General features: G+C 40.3%; 1 protein-coding gene across 5 annotated transcripts in view; it reads right to left on the bottom strand.

The window, feature by feature from the left end:
* Positions 1-12601, bottom strand: part of LIN28B (lin-28 homolog B) — a 101606-nt gene that overhangs the window by 21852 nt on the left and 67153 nt on the right. The window lies entirely within an intron of this gene.

Raw genomic sequence — 12601 nt, 5'->3', positions numbered from 1 at the left:
GGTTGGCAGGCGCTGGGACCGAGCAGCGGGAGCGCACCCCGCCACAGGGATTCGAACCGCCGACCTTTCGATCGGCAAGTCCTAGGCGCTGTGGCTTTAACCCACAGCGCCACCTGCGTCCCCTAATGCTTGTATAGGTAAAGGTAAAGGGACCCCTGACCAATAGGTCCAGTCGTGGCCGACTCTGGGGTTGCGGCGCTCATCTCGCTTTATTGGCCTAGGGAGCCGGCATATAGCTTCTGGGTCATGTGGCCAGCATGACTAAGCCGCTTCTGGCGAACCAGAGCAGTGCACGGAAACACCATTTACCTTCCTGCCAGAGTGGTACCTATTTATCTACTTGCACTTTGAAGTGCTTCCGAACTGCTAGGTTGACAGGAGCAGGGACCAAGCAATGGGAGCTCACCCCATCACAGGGATTTGAACTGCCAACCATCTGATCGGCAAGTTCTAGGCTCTGTGGTTTAACCCACAGCGCCACCCATGTCAATGCTTGTATACAACCATGCAAATTTGTATAATCAATTACTTTCCCCCACATTGCAGATGGGAAAGTGAGAGAGGGTGGCTTGCCTAAGGCCATTCAGTGATCATGTTCCTGTAACAACACTAAGCCAAGCCATGACTTGACATGAATGAATGTGTAGGTTCCTGGACAGAAAACTGTTACTCCTCCATCAGTCCAGCTACTGTGAGCCAGGGCTACCTAGTCAGTTCATGGCAGAGGTGAGATTTAAACCTACAACTTCCTGATTTGTAACCTGGCCTCTAAGCCACTGCGTTACACAAGCGCTCATAAAACAAAAAGGTTGAAGGGGTCATTTCATATACATCCTTGTACAAATCTTTGAACTATACACAATTTTTCCAAGCTTGAAAATTAAATCGCATTGTTTTTGAAAGGGATGGTTAAGAAACCATAATAAATGCAGATAACAAAAGCACCTGTGTTTATATCTCTTCAAATTCTAACTACAAAACGTAGTATTTTCCTATATTAGTTCTTAAATGGCTCTTAAATGGAACGGAGATGAAGGCTGTGAAGTAGCCACAGAAAATGAAGTTACAATTTGGAATGTAAGTTTGGATTTTATGTAAAGTATAAGATGTAAAAGGCAATTACTTTAAATCAGGCATGGCCAAATCTGGCCCTCCAGATGTTTTTGGGACTACAACTCCCATCATCCCCAGCTAACAGGACCAGTGGTCAGGGATAATGGGAATTGTAGTCCCAAAACATCTGGAGGGCTGAGTTTGACCATGCCTGCTTTAAATCAATGACTGTATGAAAAGGTGCTTTCATACAAGCGGAAAGCATTCCTCGTAAGGCAGGTCTCCCAATTTCACTCTCTTATCTATTGAACTCCCTGCATGACCTCCCAGAATTACAGAGAATCCTACAAATCTTAAGAGCAGTTGAAGGCTTCTAGTGCGTAGGAGAGGGTTGATGAACAACTGCTAGACTTCCATGAACAGAAGTGATTTTCTGCTTCAGCAGGTATCTTTCAATTCAACCCAGCATTCAGCTAATATTCAGTTTAAAAATTGTAGGAATGACTACACATTAGTCAGTTTAATGCTAATAATGATTACTGACCACTGGAAAGTGTTTGCAACATTTTGGACTGTCTGAACTGGCAAATTACAATTACTAGTATTTAAGGTATGGCATTATTCTTCCATTAGGATCTAATTTTCAGTTCAGCTGTACTGAAACAACTGCATCAAGAAAAACGATACATGAATAAGGGCGGGTGTTGGCTTAATTTCTATATATTTGGGTTTGGATACAGAGTTCCTACGTGCAGAATACCACTTGTGCAATAGCAGGAAGGGGGGGATGCAGAACAGTGTGAGAGGTGGCATGGAGAGGAGCAGTGAATGAAAATTGCCTCTCAGGATCGCAGTTCCTTCTGCAAATGAAAGAAGCCCTTCCATCCACAGAAGGAACATTCTGAATTTTATATATCTATATAAAATGTCATCATGACAGCAGGCCGCACGAATAACTTGTCAGTACTTCACAGGTCACCAAGAAGAGTTTGAAGGACTTTCCAATATTAAAATTAAAGCCACAGGACATCAACATTAGTCCAAAATACAACAACACTACCATAAATAAGCAAGCAAGCAAGCATGCATCCCACAACAGATCTACTGGTCTTGGATATTAATATAATCTAATCCAGCATGAAAATGATGCAAATTTGATTCACAATTACCTGATCCAACCCTAGGCATGTGCAACTAGTTATATATAATGGCAGCTTCATATGCATCAAAGCAGCACAACTGGACTCATGTAAGCACTGCAGTGCAGGTGAACATGCATTTAAGATACACACCCATGTGCCTTTTGCACACAGAATTCTGCTTCTCCTGGTTGCCTCACATAATGGGTTCGGGGAGATAATGTTAAATACATGAAACAACAACATAAGTTTAAGTAGGCTACGCTTGGGTAGTTAAAAGGTCTACTGTTCTCCTCATTTTTATCAATGACTATCAAATGTCACCACTGAAGCAAGAAACTGAATGTTATTGTGATGCCAAAACCTTATTCCAGCCTTGCAATAAGGCAGTTGCCTGTCTGGTCACCTGCTCAGTCTTGCACCTGCTGCTTCTCAGTTACCTCAATTTATCCTGGGATTAGACCAATACAAGTAAGGATAGGGCAGCCACAGCTGCCACACCATACATGCATGTATATTCAGGCAAAAGTGAAATAAAGTATTCGTGCAAATCAATGACGCTTCCTGATCTTTTCATGCATCCTTGCCACCATTGCGTAAGTGCATTCACACAGGTGGAACAGCCACAGCAATAAGAGCTAGTAGCCAGAGAAAGTAGCAGGCAGGTAACCCCAGCTCAACCCTTATCTGCAGGCTGCTTTATTCAATGACGGTAGAAATAAACACATCTTTCTAGCCTATGTGCCCAGAACTGTGGTAGATTTAGCTACTGTTGCATTTAAGCCATAAATATGTGCAAAATTTCTAAACAGTTTTTTTAAAACAAAGTGACAACCGGGTAGCTGCTTTTAAACTGAAACAGTATCTCCATCAGTTTTATTTTACTGAAACATTTATTGAATAATAGCATAAGGAGAAGACAAGCTTTAGAAATTCTGAAAATTATTCCTTTGTTTCCAATTTCAAGAATCAATGAAACTTGTTTCTTTTAAACTTTTGCTACTTTTTTATGTCTGAGAGATTAAAATGGGCTTGGAACGAGTTGCAACAAAAAATTAAGGCTGCACAACTGGTTTGTAGGATAGGTAGGTCAGTTGTGTCTTAGCTATAATCGCTGCAAGCACCCCTCTTCTTACAGCTCCCAGATCAGAGGTGATTTGGTATAAGAAATACTGGACTGTAGCCATTGGCTCCATGGTGCCCTCCCTCTTTGCACAGGGCTGGTTAGAGAACTCTGCCAGAGTTTAGCGTTACCGAACTTTGAATCAGCATTACATTCAACCAAGGGGTCCTGGTTTTAAAAAAACCTCAACACAGTGGGTTAATTTAATAAGCTAGTTTCATAATAACACATGTTATCTCCTTGTTAAGAAACTTAAGAGAGTTTGCTATATAAACCAGGATCCCTGGGAACACAAAAGTGAAACTAAACTCTGAAACAGTACTCCTCCCAGCCTTGCAGGAGAATCAGAGGAATGAAATTCTTGAAATTTAAGTGTGTTAACTGGCTTGTTCTTCCTTATCACAGAATTTGAAGGGACCCTAAAGATCTCACCTAGTCCAACCTCCTGCAATGCAGGAATATGCAGCTGTCCCTTACAGGGACTGAACCTGCAACCTTGGCATTATCAGCACCATACTCTAACCAACTGAGCTAAACGGATGTCACTTCGATAATCAAACTAGTAAGAATATATTGAATTTGGGAGTGTCTGGCCTTGATCTAAATATAAGAGTAGGCAACAGTGTGTGTGTGTGTGTGTGTGTGTGTGTGTGTGTATAATCTTGTGAAAATAGATTAGCTAAATGAAATAAAAACTTAATAGTAAGGATTCTGGCATAACCAGTCAGCACCAGAAAGGTTCTACACCACTCTAGGTACCATATCCCCCAAACAGCTAAACATGCAACAAACTGATGGGCATCTCTCTCTCTCTCTCTCTCTCTCTCTCTCTCTCTCTCTCTCACACACACACACACACACACACACACACAAGCACACACACAGACGCAGCATGCAAGTCTCTGCTATCTAAACAGGTTGTACAATTGCTGCCCTTGCTAAAAGGTTGGGCAATCCCTTTTCTCATGAATGTTTTTCTCCAAAAAAAAAAAAAAAAATTCTACCCACAAACTAGTGGGTGTTCATAAATGAACTGATCTTGTGGTAACCACATAATGAAGGCAGGCTGACTTTAAGCGAGTGGGTTTTAAAACCTGTCTATAAACCAGAATATTCCTAAGAGAAAATGGCTTTATTACTTTGACTGTAGTAAAACTTGGAAGAAAGAGAGAAAAGGGTTTGGGAACAGACTTGGAATCAAAAGGCTGGCCAAAAGGTAAGAACAGCAGCCCTGACTGTGGTGCAGAGCATTATCTGAGGCACCTCGAGGGGACCAAAATGTGAAAGACAGATGCTGGCCTGCTCAAGCTGATTCTGGAGGATTAGTTTCTGGGTGTTTTAAGTGGAAGCAGCTGGGATCCTCTGCAGGAGACTCTCTTGAACGGAAAATGCAGTTTGCAGAATGACAAGTCGATCTTGAATGTTGGCGAGACAGAGAGGCCAATGCCAATAAATTGGAGAGAATAAGCAGCACGGAAAGGTGGGGGGCAGGGTGGAAATGCTGCTTGCCACAGGTTTCCTGAACACATAATGAATAGCCAGCATCTATAAATGGCAGGGCAAGGAATCCTGAAACAATGGTGAACAGAGGAGTGCAGCTATCCTATAGGCAACACAACCAACAGAAGGCTTGGTGAGATCTCATCAGGAAACAGAGTACAAAATTTCAGGGACCCAAGAAGAATTCCATCTTTCATATTTAAAGACAGACACAAGAGTAAATTTAAAAACCATTTGACTGCTTTCTCCATTATCTCCCTTCTTCCAGAAACATTTATGTACTATCTGGAAAGTGACCAATGGGTTGTCCAAGAATAGTGTATTTTAATTCTATTCTGCCAATTTGACAATACAAGGGTGGCAATAACACTGAAGATGATACAACTGGCTGCAAAGCAATTACACATGCCAAGTTCTATAATCCTCAAAGACCGCCTCTCCCCTTATGAACCAACCTGGAGCCTGCACAACCATCATCTGAGGTCCTTCTTCGTGAGCTTTCTCTGTGAGAGGTCCCGAGGGTGACAACATGAGAACAGGCCTTTTCTGTGATGGTTCCCCAAATGTGGGGTGCTCACCCAAAGTAAGGCTTTCTGGCTTTTGCAAGTCAAAATGCACCACCGACAGCTTTCTATACACTTAGGTAATATATACTTTAAAATAGTATTTGTTTCTGTAATGTAAAATAACTTCTGATTTTAACAAATCTTGATGTAGGCATAGGAATAATGTCAGGAAGGGATAAGTTCTATCCACCTGCTTGGTTTGGGGTTTGTTTATTTATTGGTTACCTGTGTCATGCTTTTCAAACTAGTTTCCATAAACATGCTGGTTCGAAGCTGTTTTTAAAAGTTCAAAAATAAGAACAATAAGTTTCTGGATACCAATGACAATTTGTAGTAGGACAGAGAGATGCTAGTGCCAACCAGCCATCTATGCATGCTACAACCAGCCAGAGTTTCTCTTTTGCAACCACAAGACACCTATATATGTACCAAACGCACACACAAAGCTGTGGTTCTTGAAGGAGCTATTATTAGAGGATAGTGCACAACAGTTTTAATGGGACAATGATTTAATGAAATAACATGAAATTATATTATTAACATCAGCAAAATAGTGTGGTTCTTTTAAAGAGCAAGCAATAGATGGATAGCTAAACTTACGAAACTAATCAAATTTAAGTAAAATGCTCTCGAGTTCTCTCAAGATCCTTTCAACCATCCCAGCATCCTTATACATCAAATAAAATATATGTGGTTGAAAGCAATGCTTTGGTTTCACATAGCAGTTGCTAAAAAGGACTCATATTTACTATTTTAATTATATGCCACCTTTCTCCCAAAGGAGCCCAGGACAGCGGACATGTAAGTGATAAAACAAAACACCTAAAATGTTTCTGAAATTGATGTGGGTGGGAACACCAGTCTTATTTTAATAAAATTTCCTTTTTCATATATTCTACCAAGCATTCGGCAAATCTTGGTTTCCCTATATATACTAACTTGTTTTCAGTAAGTGCTGTTACCATTACATCCAAAGAAAACATCTGAATAATCTCTCTCAGGGTACTAGTGGTGAGTCAGATTGAACCACCAAGAGTCACTCATTGTTCAAGCTTTGCTTTTTTCCATAATGTTGGGATATAGGTCCATAGGGCATCACAAATTCTCATCCCTTGAATATATTGTTTGTCTGAAAAGGATCAAGCTCTGTTCTCTGACAAACTGGCTTTTTATCTTTCTTGAATGGTTGTAAGCAGCAATATTTTTCCTCACCTGCATCTGATGAGAACAACCTTTTACAGCATCTTGTCAATCACATAGTAAGTCAAATAGTTTTGTACCATCACCTTTGTATAAAAAAGAAACCATATTGTTCACATGATGTTCTTTTCCTCTTCCCTCTAGTCCTGTAAGAACTCAGTGCTTGCAACTAAAAACTACTCTAGAATTACTGCTTAGGACAGTGGTTCCCAGTCTTTTAGGTATAGCAATCTACAAGTCCAGGTTCACTAGGTTTAATGTCCCATCCATTTATTGTCACGTGAGTTTTGGACCTTCCAAACTGCTGACTTCCCTCAACAGCCATCGGCTTCATACCTTTTAATTGCAACATTGACTGTTTTATAACCTATACTTGAAGCAGCCCAGCAAAAAAAGGGACATATCACCCCTATTAATATGCAATTTGTTGAAACATTTAGAGTACTTCTAAATATTTAAGAGTTATTCACAGTTTTGTTACAGGAATGTTAAGAACACCAATCATCTGATTGTAGGATATTACTTTGCAAGGTCTAAAAAAATTATTCTACAAAGCATCCAATTACTCAAGGAGCATTAGATACTCCCCCCCCCCAAAAAAAATCTAATCACTCCTGGTCACACTGTTAACGAACACTAGCAGCAGATCCAGTGGTGGTTCACTGCGGGTGTTTGTACAAGGAGTTGGTCTTAGTGACTGTTGCAGCTTGTCTCTGATGCGCAGGTGCTGAAGGTCTTTTATCAGAGGCAAGCTGTGGGGGACATTCGGGGGGGGGGTCCCTGTGCAAGCACCTTGTGGTGCAACAGTGATTGGAACCATCACTAGCTGCCAGAGAGTGGTTCTCAAGTGTCAAAATGTTCGGTTCAGTGTTCGGTTGCAAGGGCCAAAACATGCCAACATAACAAAAAGGTTGTAAGAGGTATTCATCATACCAGTTAAAGACTGTAAGAAATAATTATTTCAGGTTTACATATGAAGCCCATGGGCCACAGGTTCAGAAACAGTGCTTTAGGGACCACCTCCCAGTGTGTTTTCTTAGTTTACAACTGCTGTCAGAGACAATTAATTTATGTGCATTTAAATAGCTAAGCATATACAAAAGCAAGAACCACTGGTGCCCTTTCTCCAGATGCACAGGCTAGAGGAAACAGCCAACCAATTTGCAAAGGCAGAATTAAGAAGTTAGGGTTTGGTGTTGTTTTTTTAAGACTTCTATAATAGAATAATTCGTTATTAGAACACCCTCCATTTAGGAAACAAGTCGCACATATTCTCCTTTTTTATGTGCACATCCAAACCCGAAGGTTATTCAGTCACTGGTAGTTAAGGGCACAATTCCAAAAGGTTTACCATGTTAGTCTGTTGAAAGAAAACACAATATAGCACCTTAGATGGATCTACAAAAGGGCTGCAAATACAAGCAAGTTCTTCAATTTACACAAGCTCTTGTGAAAAACTATGCACAAACTTACTCTCAAACATTTTATGGGCCAACAGAATTTATACATGATAACCTATATTTTCCTTATTCACAGCTCCTTATAAACTACCCTTTGCATGTGAAGAGCCACTGGGTGTGGGTGTGGGGGGGCTTTGGGTGCTGCTGGCACTGGCTGGGAGACACACAAGCTCCCAACATCTGCACCATGTATAGCTGTCTCAGGAGAAAGGAGGATTCTACCGATCATGGGTTATTTATACAGAAATGTTTTCTCCTGCAGCTGCCCATGCATGCATTGTTTGAGGCAGGGGAAGCCATGTGATTACAGGGACAGTGGCAAAACCTCTTTATATATACATTTCCCAACAGTAGTTTAAGCTATTTAAATTTGAAATCTTTTTTGGTGGCAGAGTAACAATCAGAAAACCGCCGAAGTCTATAAAGATATCAATCAGATTCTGAATGACAGAAGAAACAGCACTTTTCCATAAAAACTGCTTATACATTGAAGGCACAATCTCCTCCTTTCTCCATGAAAGAACAAAGCCCATGTGAGATTTATATTTTAAAAACAGCAACGGCACGGAAACTACTAGCAGCCTGCATTTTGTTCATAAAAAAACACTGCTTCTACAACTGATATTGGAGTCTATGTACATGTGCATATACAAACTCATGCACATAATGCATGTGCCTTAAACACACTTATGCAGATGGAGGACCAATATTTCATGTAATGGCACATACATTGTTACCAATGTATTGGTTGGGGTTGATTTCTTTATGTAATGGACAATGCCACTACACAGAGAACATTTGCATTTGTAAAGAAACGGCACAAGAGGCACTGGTTTAATAATTAAACTTTAATTAGGAAACATACTAGCAATTTCAGCACACGATCTCAGGAGTCACTGGGTACACAATCGTGGTTAGATCCTTACACAGGAAATTTGTGTTACTGGTGTCAGTGTTGCAGTTAATGAAATGAGAAGTACGGTAATTGGACAAAGAAGTTGCAGGACCAGATTCCAAGTTATATTGCAAACTGCTAAAGACTCTTTACGGTACGTGTAACACAATATGCTTGCTATATTTAATACAAAACAAAAAATCTTCCATGATGGTCCTCTTAATTCCAGACATATATTTGCCAAGCACGGTATAATTAATTAACTTGTTACTCTTAAACTACATTGAAAAATAAGTAAATGGTTTGGAGACTTTGATGTTTTGCAACCAAAATAGGCTGGCTAATTTTTCCATTCCAGTTCCCATTCCAGTCTTTAAACTATCTTAATCTCCTGCCCTCAGATGTTGACCTTGTAGGAACAAGGGTCATAGGTTAGAAGAGACAGACCGCAAAAGATCTGGACTATCAATTCATGCCTGAAAGATTTCTCTCCTACAAAAGAAACCACTAAAAAGCAAATTCCAAAATCTGACAAAACAAGTCTTAGAAAGCACAAGCCCAGTACAACATTTATTGAAACTTGCTGAAATTCTGCTGTTTTTAAAATGCCTAAAATGGCTAGCACTTTTTAAGCAGTATTTTAACATATTCATTATAAAATATTACCAAAATCTGCCTTTATACCAGGGGTGGGACAGGGGGAAGTGCAATTGTGCTTTAATAATTCTGAAATCTAATTAAGGTCACTTAATGGGTTTACATGTTTTATTTTCTTCTAGCCTGTTTACTGAGGTTTTCAGTTGTCAATGATGTATCTTTAGAGCTATTTATTTCTAAACAATGGATTCCTTTAAAATGTTGGAGCATTGGGTCAGTCTGCTTATCAGTGACAATGCAACCAGTTTCATTTTAACTGCATTTTAACAATTATGCAGCTTCTCTTTGGATTGCTTGCAGAAAAACAAAGTGTCTCCCTCTTCAAAACACTTCACCATACTTTACTTGCACAAATTAAGCACTCCTTCAAAAGAGGCTTAATAAATCATTATAATGCTTATGTTTAAAAATGTAAGACTGGAAATCAATCCTGCTTGGCTCAAGCTAACCCAGCAATCCTTTCTGGTTTCCAAATTATGAAGAGTTAATTCTGCATCTTGCCTGTCTACTATGGAGCTCAAAGTAGTGTTTTGGCATTTTTTGACGTAGGTCAGGCTGATCAATAGAAGCAAGCTAGCCAGGCCACCTAGTGAATGGGGACTGGAATACAGGCTTTCCACATCAAAACCCAGCATTCTATTTTTCTAAATAAAAAAGCAAAAAGCAACTCCACTCACACTTTAACCCTTCCACAGCAATTTTGCTAGTCCCCAACACTACACTACACTTACTCAGTTCACAGATATAACAGACTAGCATGTTAGAGAACAGGGTTCACATAACCAGCCTGATCAACAGAAGCCCACTTGTGTGATGGGGCTTTCCAACCTCTCTTGTCCCCCAATATCAGCTCTCAGAGGGTCAGGGGAACCCCAGAACAGTGGGGCAAAAGAGAGGGGAATAGTTCCATCTAGCAAGCTAAAATGCTGGAACAGGGAATGATTGGAAGAGGGAGACATTTAATTCTTCCCAGAGTTGGGTCCTCACTACTACCATGTGCTAAAATTATGAGGCAAAGGCAACCAAATCCACACAAGTAGTTGAATTCCTGAGAGCTCCTCCCAATTCTAGCAAAGCAACCTCTTTTCATAGCCTTCTTAAGGAGCCAGTTCCCATCTGTTGCTTTTAACTGACGTATAAGGAACTGGTGGCCCACCAGATGTTACTGGGCTACAACTCCTACCATCCCTTTTTAAAGTCCCCCGCCCCTAAATATCAACATGGCATTGAATTCTAAAGCCAAAACAGAAAATGTTTGTGGACATGGATGATTCTAAATTTATATGCAACAAGCCTGCAACAAGTTCCCCAGAAAGCCTCATTTTCTCACAATGATCTGGGGTGTTCAGTTATTTTTTTCCTATTAGTTCATTTTGTTGCAACCAAGCTTCTATGCAGACATTGTCTAAAGCTTTCCATTTACGAGCTACAACAAGCCTTACTATAACCAGGATCAGAGTTATAGCGTTATTTATACTTCAGCTCTTTTAAGCTTCCCTCAAGCAGAGTTAACAGTGCTAACTGAGAGACACGTGGGACTGTCTGTCCTGTGATTATTACACTAATCTTCCAGGATAGCGTGACCCAAAACCACAGTAATTGATATGTCACATGACCACCACATATGGTAAAAGGTGCCCGAATTTGATCATATTCCCTCTGACATTAGGACTCGCCCAGTAACTCCCATTATCCTTAATCACAGGCCATGCTATTTGGGTCTGGTGGGGAGTCCAACAACATCCAGAGGACCACAAGGTATTCATCCTGTCTCAAGAATTGTTTCTTCCCTTTTATTCACGGCACATGTGGAGAGAAGAGACTCTCAGCTTTAATCTAGGACAGTTTAAGTCTTAATGGGCACTGTGTAATGTGTTTTGACCTTTGTATTGCAATGTACACTGTCATGCATCTGAAGTGAGAAGTCTTCTGTCTAGTGTGGTTAGGGTCCAGTTTAACTTTCAATGTGGGGCCTGACAGCAGTGAGTTAAGCTGCTGAAGCTTAAGTGGCATGGAGACAAAAAACGGGCAATTTGGCTAGAGGGTTTTAATATACAGTCGTACCTTGGAAGTCGAAGGGAATCCATTCTGGAAGTCCGTTCGACTTCCAAAATGTTCAGAAACCAAAGCACGGCTTCTGGTTGGCTGCAGAAAGCTCCTGCAGCTAATCGGATGTTCAGCTTCCAAAAACAGTTCGCAAACCCGAAGAGTTTGCGGCATTCGAGAGCCAAAACATTCGGGATTCAAGGTACGACTGTAGTAGGTAACTGCTCCTTTAAAGCCAAGCCATTTTAGTAAACATTAATAGCTGCATATACATTGTGTGAAGTTGTGTGAAGCAACAGTGTGAAGTCATTGAAGTGTAAAAAAACACTGTACTGTTAACCGGATCAACTTGCGTACCTAATAATCTTGTGATAAATAAATGTAAATGGCTGAGTGGTGGCAGGAAGGTTTAGTAGAGCCAATGGGAATGGTAGTTTAGTTTTGTTAGTATAGAATAAATAAATAAATAAATATCTGCTTTCACTCCACAAGGAGTATTAGCTGAACAGGACTTTTGCCACAGGCACAACATAAATGCTGGCAGATGCAGCTCTATAAATTTGTGATAATTCTAAATAGGATTTTTTTTTCTTTCAACATGCAAGCCATTTAAAGCGCATGTATCAGGCATATCAATATGACAGACGAAATCAAAGTAGCCCAGTTAACTTTGATGTAAAGGGTACTGCAGCCTTAATGGCAGGCAATGAAACGAGAGCAGTCTGTGGTTTGCTATTGTTTGCCAACCTGTCTGAACTCCATTACATTGATCAGCATTTAAACTGTCCGAAACCTAAAGGGTGGAAAGCAATTCTACCCACCTCTAAAGCCACCGAAGACTATTCTTTGAAAAACTGGATGTCATTTTAATCACTTTTCATACCCTTCTCTGAATGCACTTCTTGACAAAGGCTCCACGCTATGAGAACAAATACTAAATAGTATAAATAAATGTGAATCAA

Source organism: Podarcis gaigeae (assembly GCF_964106915.1).
Source record: "Podarcis gaigeae genome assembly, chromosome: 3".
NCBI lineage: Eukaryota > Metazoa > Chordata > Lepidosauria > Squamata > Lacertidae > Podarcis > Podarcis gaigeae.
Note: the sequence above shows the minus strand (reverse complement) of the source record. Positions and strands in the feature narration are given on the sequence as shown.